Genomic DNA, 12,339 nt, shown 5'->3' with positions numbered 1-12,339 from the left:
CAGCCTTGGTTGCTCACTCACTACTGAGGCTCTGACACCCAGCAATGTGGACCATGGTTTTTTTTAAAGATGGCGTCTGTTTACAAGAGCCCTGAGGAAGCTGATGTGAACCCCATGTTTCCGCGGGAGTTTTGAATGGAACGTGAAAAATAAAAACACCTGGAGGCGTGTTGCGCACCCGAAGCCTGGGCCTGCAGGCGCGTTGCGCAGTTAAAGGGTTAAGGGTTAATACACATTGTTCATCTTATCCGCTGGCAAATGTGGTAGATAGGGCTTTCCTCTCAGGTTCATTTCCCGGTGTCCTTGGGTTCCTCGGATTCATGTTTTGAGAGGGGTTTTTCTTCCTCTCGGCTTTCACCTGAGAAGGTTCAGGAGGCCCTTTGTATATACCTCCTGCAAGACCCAGTTTACGTCTATTGGCTCCTGTTTTGAGTTCAGTATCTTTTACACTGATCGGGTGCATTATGAGGTTCCAGTGTCTTCCTGGCTGGCAGCCTGCCTTGATGATTGGTTGGTGTGGGCTCCCTGTCGGTCTGCTTGTCTGCTTGCCAGGGATCTAGTTCTTTCCCAGCTTGCTGGGTTCAGGTTCCTGGGAATTTGCCGGAAGTTCCAGTTGGTTCCGTCTTGGGTTTGACCTTGTTTGGGCCTAGTGTGGGGATTCTCAGACTGCGTCCATTTCTATCCCTCCGGTGACTTTACTCCGGTTGTGGTCCCGCCTTCGGCTGTTTTGAGCCAAAAGTGGGTCACGTGGGTCTGGGTGATAAGAAAATGGAGTTTCATTACATTCAACACTCGTTTTTTGACTTCTGTGCAACTTGTGCAACCCTACCTGCTGAACAACTTCCATTAAGTGGTGGATTTTGACTCCAAAGTTTCCTACCTTGTGCTTCAAACTCGCACTGTATCATGTTCTACCCACTTCCCCAATGTTAGTACTTAACACTTACATCATTACCAGTGTAATCACCTCTGTCAATTTGTATTGTAGTTATAAAACGACAAAATTTAGTAGTTGTCAAATTTTGTAGATATAGAATTTTGCTACAATGTACCTTTTCATCTTACCTGATCTGTTTAGATTAACCTCTGTGATATGCCGCATTTATTGTGAAATTCTCCCTGTGCGTCGAAAATCAAATTTTCGCAAAAAACAAAAAAAAAAAACAAAAAAAAAAAAATTGTAAAATGCTAAAGTTCCTTTTCTGAGCACGTGCATGTAAAAAATATATCAAATTTCACTTACCTTGGCTGTGGGGACGTTGACAAAGTGGTGCGGGATGTCATCACAGGCTGGTCGTCCATGCCTTGATATGCGGTATGGCATGGTCGCCCATGCCATACCGCATCTGGGAGCTTCATGTGATGCTCCCAGGTGCGGTCGCGCTCACGAGGGCCATTCAAGCCTTGTGAGTTGAATGGCCAATATATTTACAATTATTTTTTCTATTCATTTTCAATGGTTAAATGAAAATGCATAGAAATGGATTATAATGGTTTATAATTATTTTGTTATTATATATGATTCACATTTGTGTCCTTTACATTATTTATACAGTAGAATGTTCATAATGTTCTATAGAACTGTGATACATGTCAGTAATGTGTCCACAATAAATTTTATTGTCGCAATATTACTTGTTCAAAATTCACTAAATTTACAATAAAGTGTGAGAAAGGTGCATGAACGTGCAAGCCATATATCACTATGATATTAGCACTATGATATTATAATATGATATTAGCAGTCTACATAAGTTGGTAAATTTATATACTACTGTATAGTGAACTCTCATGTAGAAATAATTAGTAAATTGAAAGAAAGTAATGACCATTTGAATAGCAAAGTTTTATGTCTTGAGGGTTTAGTGAAAGACTTGCGCAAGGATAAGAATCAGTTGGAAACAAATTGCAAAGCCATGGAAGAAGAAAATAAACTCTTAAAAATAGCTTTGGAAGAAGTTAAAGTAAATTTAAACATAAATGACTACAATAGGTTAGGCAAGGAAATTCAACAGGAGAAACAGCTTTTGTCAGCACAGATGGAGGAAGTTACACAGGGAATAGAACAGTGCAAGAAAGATATGCAACTCACTTATGCACAAGTGGCCAAGGAGAAGGAAAAAATAGAAGAAGCAGTAAAGGAAGTCAAACACTGCAGCAACCAAGATAAAACAAACATTAGGCTGGAAGTGAGAAAAGAATTGGCATCTAACCCGAAGTTGGTGCAAAACACAGTTGATCGGAGTAAGTCCCTGATCATTTTTGGCTGCAAAGAAAAGGAGATAACATCTAGGTCAGAAAGAGCTGTAGAAGAAGCTAAAGTAGTAGATAAAATTGTTGGCCTCGTGGAAGGTCTTACAACCATAGAGAATGTGTGCGACTACAGGAGAATAGGCAGGTACGTAAAAGGGAAAGATCGACCTTTGAGGATCACCCTAAACGGTGCCAAACAGATGGAAGAAGTACTAAGGAATGCTAGAAAATTGCAAAGTGATGAGGATGGGAAAGTGTGGTCGTTAAGACGAGATCTTTCAAAAGAAGATAGAGAGAAGCTGAAACTGAACCTCGCCGAGGCAAAACATTTAAATGAGAGCAGGAATGAAGAAGAAATAAATTCTTTTTTCTACAAAGTGATAGGGGTAGGCAAACCAGTAAAGTGGTACATAAAGGCAAACCAACAAAATCAATAGAGAGAGGGGGAGTGAAGAATAAGGAGAGGGGGAACAAGTTCCTGAAGATTGCATACACCAACATAGATGGAGTGAGATCGAAGATACTGGAGTTAAGTGATGTAATACAGCTGCAGACACCAGACATTGTTGCACTCACGGAGACAAAACTTGAAGATGTAATTTTAAATGAGGTCATATTCCCAAGGGGCTACTCAATTTGGAGACGGGACAGAAAAATTAGGAAAGGCGGTGGCGTTGCTGTGCTGGTAAAAGAACACCTAAAGGTGAACGAAATAATGACTGCCAATCCACAAGAAGTTGACATAATAGCACTAGAGATCTGCCATGAGGATGATAAACTAATGATAATAAATGCATATAGTCCACCGCCAAGCAGCACATGGTCAAAGGAGGAGCTAGATAGTAAACGTGAAGGTCTTATAACAATAATGAGAGAGATTATAGCGAGAGCGGATAACGATAGATCACGACTGTTGATAGTCGGTGACTTCAACTTGAAATCCATAGACTGGGAAGCATATGAATCTAAAACAGAAGATTTTTGGACCTGTAAATTTGTAGACCTCATCCTGGAAACATTCTTGTATCAACATGTTAAACAAGCTACGAGGATGAGGGCAGGGGACGTTCCCTCCATGCTAGATTTGATATTTACCAGGAAGGAGAAAGAGATATTTGACATTCAGTACCTTCCTCCCTTGGGTAAAAGTGACCATGTCTTTTTGGGAATAAAGTATGCAATGCGTTATAAGCTGGAAGAAAATAAGGAGGTTGAAGCAGTTGAAAAACCAGACTTCAGGAGAGGACATTATGGTGACCTTAGAAATTTTTTTAGTGAGTATAATTGGACAGACTTGATGCTAGGCAAGGAAGTGAATGAGATGTATGTCAAGTTTTGTGAAATATATGATAAAGGCACAAAAAAATTTATACCAAAACAGAGATGCAGAACTAGGAAACAGGATTGGTTCAATAGAAATTGCGAGAGGGCTAGAGACCAAAAGACACAAAAATGAAATCAATACAGGAAGAGGCCGAACCCCCAAACATACCAGCGATACAAAGATGCGAGAAACAACTACACGGCAGTGAGGAGAGAGGCAGAAAGAAATTTTGAAAAAAGGATTGCAGACAAATGTAAAACAGAACCAGGTCTATTCTATAAATTCATAAACAACAAATTGCAGGTAAAGGATAATATTCAGAGGTTGAAAATGGGAAATAGATTCACGGAAGATGAAAAGGAAATGTGTGAAACACTAAACGAAAAGTTCCAAAGTGTGTTTGTACAAAATGAAATCTTTAGGGAACCAGATACAATAAGAATTCCAGAGAACAACATAGAGCACATAGGTGTCTAGAGACGAAGTGGAAAAAATGCTCAAGGAGCTAAATAAGAACAAAGCAGTTGGTCCAGATGGAGTTTCACCATGGGTTCTGAGAGAATGTGCATCTGAGCTCATCATTCCACTTCAGCTGATTTTTCAGACACCCCTGTGTACGGGAGTTGTAGCTGATGTGTGGAAAAAGGCTATCATTGTTCCAATCTACAAAAGTGGCAGCAGGGAAGACCCCCCTTAATTATAGACCTGTATCATTGACAAGTGTAATAGTGAAAGTATTGGAAAACTAATCAAAACTAAATGGGTAGAACACCTAGAGAGAAATGATATAATATCAGACAGACAGTATGGTTTTCGATCTGGAAGATCCTGTGTATCGAATTTACTCAGTTTCTATGATCGAGCCACAGAGATATTACAGGAAAGAGATGGTTGGGTTGACTGCATCTATCTGGACCTAAAAAAGGCTTTCGACAGAGTTCCACATAAGAGGTTGTTCTGGAAACTGGAAAATATTGGAGGGGTGACAGGTAAGCTTCTATCATGGATGAAAAATTTTCTGACTGATAGAAAAATGGGGGCAGTAATCAGAGGCAATGTATCGGAATGGAGAAATGTCACAAGTGGAGTACCACAGGGTTCAGTTCTTGCACCAGTGATGTTTATTGTGTACATAAATGATCTACCAGTTGGTATACAGAATTATATGAACATGTTTGCTGATGATGCTAAGATAATAGGAAGGATAAGAAATTTAGTTGATTGTCATGCCCTTCAAGAAGACCTGGACAAAATAAGTAGATGGAGCACCACTTGGCAAATGGAATTTAATGTTAATAAATGTCATGTTATGGAATGTGGAATAGGAGAACATAGACCCCACACAACCTATATATTATGTGAGAAATCTTTAAAGAATTCTGATAAAGAGATCTAGGGGTGGTTCTAGATAGAAAACTATCACCTGAGGACCACATAAAGAATATTGTGCAAGGAGCCTATGCGATGCTTTCTAACTTCAGAATTGCATTTAAATACATGGATGGTGATATACTAAAGAAATTGTTCATGACTTTTGTTAGGCCAAAGCTAGAATATGCAGCTGTTGTGTGGTGCCCATATCTTAAGAAGCACATCAACAAACTGGAAAAGGTGCAAAGACATGCTACTAAGTGGCTCCCAGAACTGAAGGGTAAGAGCTACGAGGAGAGGTTAGAAGCATTAAACATGCCAAAACTAGAAGACAGAAGAAAAAGAGGTGATATGATCACTACATACAAAATAGTAACAGGAATTGATAAAATCGACAGGGAAGATTTCCTGAGACCTGGCACTTCAAGAACAAGAGGTCATAGATTTAAACTAGCTAAACACAGATGCCGAAGAAATATAAGAAAATTCACCTTCGCAAATAGAGTGGTAGACGGTTGGAACAAGTTAAGTGAGAAGGTGGTGGAGGCCAAGACCGTCAGTAGTTTCAAAGCGTTATATGACAAAGAGTGCTGGGAAGACGGGACACCACTAGCGTAGCTCTCATCCTGTAACTACACTTAGGTAATTACACTTAGGTAATTACACTAAGAACTCTTTGACCCGGCCAGGATTCGAACCCATGCCGTCCAGGATCAACCCTAAACGTACACAGTACTGTGACCACCGCACCAATGATCGTCAAATACGATCATTGGTCAATACGATCAAATTGACGATCATTGGTGCGGTGGTCACGGTACTGTGTACGTTTAGGGTTGATCCTGGACGGCATGGGTTCGAATCCTGGCCGGGTCAAAGAGTTCTTAGTGTTACAATACAGTATGTACAGTTTCACATTATACAGTCACACACTATTACACTTCGGAAGTGAGTGATAATCAAAGACGCAGTCAATGGTACACAGTGCGACTTCGCTCTCGATGCACCAGGTACAGATTTTAGCTTCCTGTTTTTTCATTCTGTGTGCTTGCAAATAATGCACTCGTGTACACCCTTGACTTTAGTACCTGTAGGTGGTATGTAGCCAAGCTTGTGATGTGTAAGGTAGTCTTAAAAAGATTATAGGAAAAGATAAATTTGTAAGGTAGTCTTGAAAAGATCATTTTGTAATGTATTATGGAAGAGATTCAGGTATTCTGGAAGAGATTCAGGTACTCTGGAAGAGATTCAGGTACTCTGGAAGAGATTCAGGTATTCTTAAAAAGATCGATGGAAAACACCACCATGGAAGCCGCTAACACTGTTCATCTATGCTACTTGTATCAGATACATCATTACTGAACCCAGAAAACAATTCATCTATATATCATCTATAAAAATTGGAGATACTGTAAGACGGGTGAGCATGGGTGGTGCTGAGCTACTACTGGATACGCTCGCTGCTGCTGTATCACTTGCATCTGACTCTTGTGTTAGGTCCTTATTGTGCCTAGCTTCATCAATATCATGACCCTTGTGTTCTTTAAACATGAAGGTCTGAATTTCGCCTACAGAGAGCGATCTTTCAATCGTCAGATTGAAAGCGAGAGCGCATCAGACAGGTGTTTAGGAGCCAAAGGCGCATCCCCCACCCATGGTTGCTCACTCAGGACTAAGCCAGCCAGCAGCCCTAGGGCATTCTGGGAATTTTTTCAAGGTGGCTGCCTCTCACTGGAGGTCCCAAGAGTCCATCTCGTACCCAACCTATTGTGCGCGTGTTTTGAATGGGTACAAAATATTAAAAAAGTGTTTTCTCGACTTGCACAGTTTCCAACGGACCAAGTTTTCTCAGCTGGCGCAGTCCAGTGGTTAAGGACCTGCTCGAGATGCTATACATGTTATAGTGGCTTTACAAATTCTTGTAAAAATACAGTGAAACCTCAGTTGACGAATGCCCTGCTTTACAAATTTTTCGGTATATGAGATCAATTTCTTCGTAAAATTTGACTTGGAATTAGAGGTTTTCCTCGGTTGTCGAGTTTGTTGATACAGTACATGTATGGGGTTGACGAGTGCATGATTCTGCTGGGCGCAGGGCAAGGAGTGCTTAGTTTACCAGTGTACCCCACCAAGTGTCAACCACGCTTGAATTCTTTGTGAAGAATTTCTGTTTTAGTGTAACTTTAGTAAGTAACTATAGTGTAATTATGTTATTAAAATAAGCTATTGTTTTATAGAATTATCGATTGTTATTTGCTATTACTGTCTCATTTAAGTTATCTTCATTTTATATTATTTGTTTCTATTATATATGTATTTGCATATTTTTCTCTTTTTTTTTTCTCTGTTTACCATAATTATTTTATATTTTTAGCAGATTTAGTATTTTACTGTTCTGTACTTGTACTTTCCTTATTGTACCTTGACTCCATTGCATCCACATGCAAGCTCATATTGATCTTGAACAAAATCTACTATCTCAGATATACAATAACCAACACATTGATATGCAGGCGATGAGTCACAATAACGTGGCTGAAGTATATTGACCAGACCACACACTAGAAATTGAAGGGACGACGACGTTTCGGTCCGTCCTGGACCATTCTCAAGTCGATTTGAGAATGGTCCAGGACGGACCGAAACGTCGTCGTCCCTTCAATTTCTAGTGTGTGGTCTGGTCAATCAACACATTGATCATCACCACTGCAGGTACTACACAGCACACCAGGCAAAAAAACAAACTCCGAAATAACACTTGCTTATCAGTTTTCAACCAAAATGTCAGATTACTTGGTAAACATTTTGATGATATAAATGCACTATTCTCAGTGCTAGATACTGAACTATCGTTCATTATTTTAACAGAAACCTGGCTAAGTAAAGATCATACCCAACTTTTCAACTTAGCTGGTTATAGAATCATTCACAACTGTTGGCCTAACAAAAAATGAGGTGGCACAGCTATATACTACCAAAATGCCTTCATCTGCAACAGTGTCATTAGTGATAGAGATGACTACTGTGAATATACTTTTGCTCAATTTTCAATTAAATCCCTTAAATCCTCCTTGACTATTGGAGCCATCTATAGTTTCCCAATACTAACATAGCTGCATTCTCAGATAACTTAAGGAATCTTATAAACAACAACTTCAACAAAAATCACATCGTTCTGGGAGGTGACTTCAATGTTGACCTAGGGCAACAAAATAGCCCTTTAGTCGACTATTTCCTTAACCCTTAAGCTGCTAATGGGGTTCTGAGGAGATTTACATCCCTGTGCGTAAGAATTTTTTTTTTAAATTATTTTGTCTTCTAAAAATGTTAATTTGTGGTCCCTGAGCATGGGGAAAAAAAAAATCGTAGGTGACATATTTTGGGCGTAATAGGCCGAGTCTGGCAAAATCTGGCAAAAGTCTGGCAAAATGTGGGCATTGATTGAGCGGTCATCAGAGGCGGTCAGCGGCGTCACCCGAGCTGACAGGTGGGAGTTGCCATACAGATATTATCACCTAATTACAGTGATACCTCGGTTTAAGAGTTTAATCCATTCCTGGAGACAGCTCGTATTTCGAAAACTCGTATTCCGAAAACTCGTAATCTGAAGCTAATTTCCCCATAAGAAATAATGGGAAATGAATTAATTAATTCCTGACTACCCCAAAAACCTCATTTCAAACTAAATTTTATTCCTAATTCATCTAAATAAACCTACAAAACTATGTTAAACTTATTACTTACCCTTGTTGATGAATGCTGTAGACATATGGAAGATGGTGAGGAAGGGGGAGGAGGAGAGGTGTTACTGTTTGAAAGGGGAGTCCCCTTCCATTATAACATCAGGCAGTGAGGACCTTTCTGGTGTGCACTCCCTGGCACGTTTTGCCTGTATACCACTAGGTCCTGGTTGTGGCTCACTGCTCGATTTTCTCACAAATCTGTCCATGGAAGCTTGTTTTTCCCTTCTTTGCAAGCTGTCTCTGTAGTAAGGCATCACATTGTCATTGAAAAGATTAACCCTTAAATGGCGCATGGCTATATACCATTTGACACCCACAGGCACATACAAAAAAAAAAAAAAGAATTCTTTTTTCTTCTTAACCTGTTAAGTCGTGTTCCCTGATCACGGGAAAAATATAAAAAAATCAATTGTACTTACCGGCGACGTAATTGAGCCGACAAGATGGGTGATGACGTCACAGTTTGCATGTTCGCTCATGCACGGTGCATCCCGGAGGCGTCGCGCGCGGTCTTCAAGCAGCCAGAGTTGCCACTTATTTATTTTCGTGTCATTATTTACAGTGTCTAGGCATGTATTCTTTGCAATATTAGTCACTAATTGTGTTGCACATAATGTTACTTCACAGTTATTGTCAATATATGTTGCATACATCGAGTATACACATGCGCACACAAACGTTTTCCATTACGGCATTATATTATGGACAGTAATCACAATGCTCATTATTTTATATGTACACACTAGCATGCACTATGTACAGGTTTTTGCACTATTATTGCACATTTAGAAGTCTTGGAGTGTGTGGTAGTCGTTGAAGCAGTTGACAGCACACAATGCAACTCCACACCCTTCACACCATGTTTGCATCATTTTACGTTTTTGCTCTCTTCGTTTTGTTGTTTTACATACTACGCATGCACGTTGGCCTATTGCACGCTTTCCACCTGGTAGCAAATTCTTTAGTCTGTGTTGCTGAAAGGCCTCCATGTGAGCGAGCCTGGGTGTTGCAGCATGCTGCAACACTGGGTTCATGATTGGTCTTCGTATGCCAGGGACTTCTTGACCAAACTTTGCTAATAACTGTGTTGCAAGTGTAAAAGCAAATGAACGGAAAATAGGTTTACGTCCAGTTTTCACCAGATACAAATTATAGCAGTTCAACATGCTCATGTCAACAAGATGGAAAAACACTTTTCGTCCACTTCAATGTTTTCCGTACACACTCGATAGTACCAATCATCATGGTCAGCCTTATCAATCAAACGCATGTTGACATTATAGTCAAGAACACAATCTGGCTTATATACTGGTTCTCTCGTTACACAGTTCACCTTGCCACTGTTCACCATTGTACCATCATGAACGGTTGTCAGCATGTTCACTTCTCTCTTGTCTTTCCACCGTACCGAGAGTATTTGATCACATTTCCGTAGCTGGCACTCACCACCTGCAAGTCCACCGCCAAACACTGACATTTCCCTTCTTCGTGCCTTTACTGTGCCAACTAACCCAGTTCTATTTTTAATCAAGAATCTAGCTAGCAATGGACTTGTATAGTAATTATCTGTGTATTGGATGTGCCCCTTGTTCATCCATGGTGCCATCAGTGACTTCACCACAGTACCAGAGAAACCATGTTCGTCGTTACCGGGAATGTCTACATCGCTAGCTGAATGCAGAATCATGTGTAACATGTATCCTGTTTCACAGTCACACAGTACAAAGAATTTCAATCCAAATCTGTTTCGTTTGGAGGGAATATACTGTTTGAATGAAACACGTCCTTTGAAAAGTACAAGGGATTCGTCAATCACCAGCTTCTGTGCTGGTACGTAAAAATCTCTGAATTTTCCAATCACTTCATTCATATAGTGCCTCACTCGCCAAAGTCTATCCTCCTCAGTCCGGTCCTCATTACTTGCAAAATGCAGACACCTGAGGAGTATCCGAAATCTGTCTCGGGACATATATTTCCCGAAGAAAGGTATTGGAATAGTCAGATCTTTGCTCCAGTAATCTGTGATAGCGTGTTTGACACAGTATTTCATCAACATACATATCACTAGAGACACATACATTTCACCTACATTGGTGGTTTTGCAACGTTGCAATCGTGAAAATTCTGTTATCTCTTCTAATGAGATGAGCCGCATGAAGGTTTGTTTGGAGTATAATATATTCCATGAGCGGCTCATCATAAAAATAAAAAAATAAAATAATCACATTCACTCATATCCTCTCCATTATCAGGGAAAAGCTCTGTAATCCCAATGTCTTTATTGTCAAAGGCAGGAATTCGGGGAATAAAACCAACACCATCACTCCACACTAGTACACCTGGTGTACTGTGAGACGCAGGGGACGCAGCAGGGGACGCAACAAGGGCTCTACGGCGAGGAAGCGATGCACCTCGTGGAACAGCTGAAGCCCGTCTACGCACAGTACGGCCGCTACGTGCACGTGAGGTAGAAGCACGTGAACATGAGGCTCTTGGTGCCTCATGTTGTTCCATGCGGTGGCGCTTGGCTGGGCGAGACGCTGCTGACGCGACAAATTCTCGCCCAGTAACACCACTGGTACTGGCACCAGGCTCGGTAACACTATGTTCTGATTTCACTTCACTAAAACCAGAAAAAGAGTCACCTTCCTCTGACTCGTCACCGAAAATATCCTCAGACTCTAAATAAGCACAGTTCACCCACAACCACCGTGTGGTTGTGGGTGAATTGGGGAAAACACTGGGCGAGGTGGCATGGGTGAGCGTATGGGCCTCGCCATGGGAGGCGGCTGTATCTCATTTTCACTGTCCGTGCTATCATCATCGGTCAATTGTGTGTAGTCTTTATCAATATCAGAGTCATCAAAGTCACTTTCCTCACCATCGGAAAATAATTCACTGGTTATTTGCTCTTGGGTGAGTGATTGCGTGGGGCGTGCCCGGGAAGCGTTCGGCCGTGCGCTCGACATGATGGCTGCTGGGTAACTGAGGCCTCCCACGCAATAGTAGCGTGAGCTCGATTTTTTTTCTAAATGGCAGCTGTTTGCTATAGCCCCTGGGCAGCGTATGGGGACCCCCTATACCCCGCGGGCCTTTCAAATCGTGCGCGGTACTCCAAAGCATCATATGATGTGATGCGCAATTTAAGGGTTAAGGCAACGGCCTACTACAGCATTCTCTGGGTGAGTCTTTTCAATAAAGTTTGCATCTCTTCCTACATCTGACACACCTTCTTAATTTGTGCAGAAGGGACATTCGCTACTGCCTCCTCCTCCTCCATTGGAGAAACATCTTCAGCTGGGTCATCTTGCTGTTCCTTTTGAAGGGCTTGGAGTTCTTCGGTGGTCAGTTCTTCGTTGTGTTCTTCCACCAACTCCTCCACATCATCACCATCCAATTCCAAGCCCATTTGCCGGCCCAGAGTAACAATTTCCTCAACAATAAGCACATCATTTACAGGCTCAAACCCCTCAAAGTTTAGTTCGTCACACATTCAGGCCACAATTTTCTCCAGCCAGAGATCAAGGTTCTTTGAGTCACTTCTTGCCAGGCTTTGTCAATGAGTTTTAAAGAACTACAAATGTTAAAAGGGCTTTCCAGAACTCTTTGAGAGTGAGGTTTGTGGCTTCAGTCACTTTAAAACATTTC

This window comes from Procambarus clarkii, chromosome 55, assembly GCF_040958095.1.
Source record: "Procambarus clarkii isolate CNS0578487 chromosome 55, FALCON_Pclarkii_2.0, whole genome shotgun sequence".
Taxonomy (NCBI): Eukaryota; Metazoa; Arthropoda; class Malacostraca; order Decapoda; family Cambaridae; genus Procambarus; species Procambarus clarkii.
The sequence above is the reverse complement of the archived record's forward strand: the minus strand, read 5'-3'. Positions refer to the sequence as shown.